The sequence below is a fragment of the Belonocnema kinseyi genome, chromosome 4 (assembly GCF_010883055.1).
Source record: "Belonocnema kinseyi isolate 2016_QV_RU_SX_M_011 chromosome 4, B_treatae_v1, whole genome shotgun sequence".
Taxonomy (NCBI): Eukaryota; Metazoa; Arthropoda; class Insecta; order Hymenoptera; family Cynipidae; genus Belonocnema; species Belonocnema kinseyi.
In genome coordinates, this window is record NC_046660.1 from 51,545,090 (window position 1) to 51,548,834 (window position 3,745).

The window sequence follows — 3,745 nt, forward strand, 5'->3', positions numbered from 1 at the left end:
AAATTAAAATTCGAAAATTTTTTCTAAAGCCTCCAGGGGACTTCGTTTTCGCACGAAAAAATGTTATGTGCCCTTATTGCATCCGGACCCACAATTATGTTAGGACATGTGCGAACAGGGTTCTGAATTAAGCTCTTCTGAGTTCCCCGATAATTTGAAGGAGTGTGTTCGATCGTTTTGACTAGAGCGAAGAGCACCCTTGAGGCTTGGTATTGGATGAAAACAGTGCAGGGACTTGAGAAACTTGAACTCGTCCCTGTTTTCCACCCCTTTACCGTGTAACCACCTACGCCGCCCACCCTTCTAATACTACGAGCACTCAGAATTGCCCCTCCGGAATCCCACTCCCAAACCTCGGACAAGTCTGAATGGCCGGGAGTGGGGGCATATTCCCCCATTTTCCACCCACGTAATCAATAGCAGGCCTGAGGCTTCTACTGAATGGACTTTGCCATCCCTGTGCCCTCCACACCTACCCAACCCCCTTGTATTGATTACTACGCCCGAGGGGTGTGCTCTATCGACCCACCCAGCTGTATTACAGTTCATTCATAAATCTTCACTTTTCACTCACAATCATACTCGACCTCACTTATGACCAACTTATGTTAGTACTTCGCGTACAACTATAATTGCTCCTGTCTTCTCATCAGTTGTCAGCTTTGATTGACTACTTTTTTCATTAGCTTTCCCTAACTATTTTTGTAACATATCTATTAGGGGCTGTGCATAAATTAGGTAGAGTTTTTCTTCTGAATGTCCCGCTAGCTGAATTAATTTCTGAAGGGTAGATTTTTTTCGTGAATTTAGTCTTTGCTGATTCTTATGAATTAACAACTCGCGGTTCAAGTTTGAAACAAGTTGTTGAATATCCAACCAGAAGAGATGAATTTTCAATGTAAAGAATTATGAGAGTTGTTAGTCCAGCCAGGAAAATATTTTTTATTGAAATAGAAAACAGATGAATTGAACGAAATACGACGATACTTCAGTTAAATAGTTGAATCCTGAACGAAAGAAAATTTATTTTCAACCAAACTTTTGCATTTTTAACCGAGAAAGATACCATTTTTACCAAAAGAGATGAATTTTCATATCAAAATTTCAAACCAAAAGACCATCTTTCTACAAAACAGTGGATTTTTCAACGAAAAGGAAGAATTTTCAAGAAATCATAATTGAATTTCTAAGCTAAGAAACATCAATTTTTACCAAAAATGGAATAGTTAAGAATTCGATTAAAACAAAAAAAGTATTTTTATTCGAAATAAATAACAGTTGAATTGAACCGCAAAAGGCAAATATTTAATAAAATAGTTGAATCCTGAACCAAAAAAAAATTATTTTCAACCAAACAATTGCAGTTTGATCCAAAAAACATAACATTTTTCCAAAAAATATTAATTATCGTTTGAAAGGGAGAAAGAGCATGTTTCTACAAAACTGTTGAATTTTTAACAAAATAATTGAGTTTCTACCAATTAATTGGATTTTCAACCAAATGCACGAATTTTCTTCTGAAAAAGACGAATTCTCAAGAAAATACGTATGTTTTCATCCGAATTGTTGAATTTTCAACCAAGTATATTACGTTTTTCAGAAAGAGGAATTTTCAAGAAATAACGTACACAGAAAATCGCCGATCCTCCAATATACACCGAAATCGGTGTTCTATAGAGTTGCAACAAATTTGAGCCACACAGGTTCATTTGGAGAATCTAGGGGAAAAGCATCATTTAGACACTGTTTTTTCTCATCCAGTGCAACGTGAAGTGTCGTCTACAAACTGTAAGTCACCTGTCAAGATCATTTTGTCGGTCGTTACTTGAGTGAAACAGATGTTAATAAGCAAGTAAGTTATAATAATAATTACCTAACTTTTTATTTCCTCCTATTTACCGGCGACTAAATAGTCTTGGAATAAAAATAGTACTTGGCGTGATATAATATCCAAATGTTAGGTTAGTCAAAACCTACTATATGACATTCAAACCACCAAAGCCGGGATGTACAAACTAAGTCGTGACCGTCTGCATCGAAATTCATGCCTGGTCGTTCGAACAAATTTCCAGTAGATTTTCTGTGGAAGTTTAAAGGTATCTTAGATATCTAATCTTACAGAGGCTAGTGTCATACATGAAAGATAAGGTAAATACAATTGTATAATAAAAACAGAAATTTGTTTTTCGTGATGATTGGGGATGTAAATTTGCATGAAACTTTAGCCTGATGAAAAGTTTCATGAAACATTGGAATGTTTCAAATATAGCAGCGGGAACATTCAAACTGATAAGATAAAAGCCTATTAGGTATTTTCACTTCAATAAACAGCTAACTTCACTTCGTAAATTGCTGAGGGGAAAATAGGGGACCAAATGTATGGGATTCAGTTCATTTTTGCCCTATTTTGCTAATATCTTCGTAAAAGGTAATTTTTTCTATATAAGTAGTTAAAAAATAGTTTTTATTTTTTAATTACTATTTTATGAAATAATAATAATAATGATTATTAATTACAAATATATTACAGAAATAAAGTTTTGTTCAATGCATTTGATCCATTTCCCCCCCTCAGCTTTTAACAAAGTGAAGTTAGCTGATGGTTGAAGTCAAAATACCTATTGAGGCTTTCATATCCCAACTTTTGCCTGCTGGCTGATTTGATTTATTTTTCCGGTTTGTACTGTGGACCAATGATGCCAATGTTGGCACCCTGAGCTACGACGCTTGCGTTAGGGCTGAACGCTGGTTGGCCACACTTGGCGCGCGATTCAAAATTAAATTGAAAAAAAACAATTCTTGTAATTTAAATAAATAATTATTAAAATATGCACAAGAATGTATTCAAATTATGTGAATTTTGATTTCAGACAAGAAAAAAGTGTATAACACATATTTTATAAATAATACTTTATTTTCATTGTACTCCAAAAACTGACTTATAGCTCATAAAACATTTTGTAATAGATACATTTGTTGAAATACCATATAATGTTTCTGCAGCTTGATATATAGAAGCTAATTGTAGAATTTAATAATGATAATATTTGAATTTTTCTAAAAATAATTTCAGCTGAGAGTATTGTTCTTTTCGATTAAAAACTTATAATTAATTATTTTCAATCACTTTTCAAAGAAATTTCTTTTGGAATTAAATGTTTTGTAAAATATAAGTTGGTCTTTGGAATTCAATGAAAATAAACTGTTATTTATATAATATATGTGTTATATTTTTCTTGCCTGAAATCAAAAGTTACACAATTTATATACATTATTGTGTATATTTTAATAATTATTTATTTAAATTACAAGAATTTTTTTTCAATGTAATTTTGAATCGCATTTCAAAGGGTAGACAACCAGCGCTCAGTTCTAATGCACGAATGAATGAAAATTATTATCATTTCATTATTGCATTAAATAGTCCCTAAAAAAGAAAAATTATTTTTCAATTGCACTTATACAGAAAAATTACTTTCTACGAAGATATCAGAAAAATAGAGCAAAAATTAACCGATTCCCATGAATTTGGTCAATTATTATCCCCTCAGTATTCAACGAAGTGAAGTGAGCTAATGATTGGAGTGAAAATACCTTATTGTATATGTAGACGGTCATGACTTTTTCTATACATCCCGGCTTTAGTTTAAGGTGGTTTTAGCGTGACTCAGTGAGTCATATGAGAGTGTAAAAAAGTATTTTTGATTTACATGGAATCTTTTGTGTTTGAAAATCCGAAAATTAA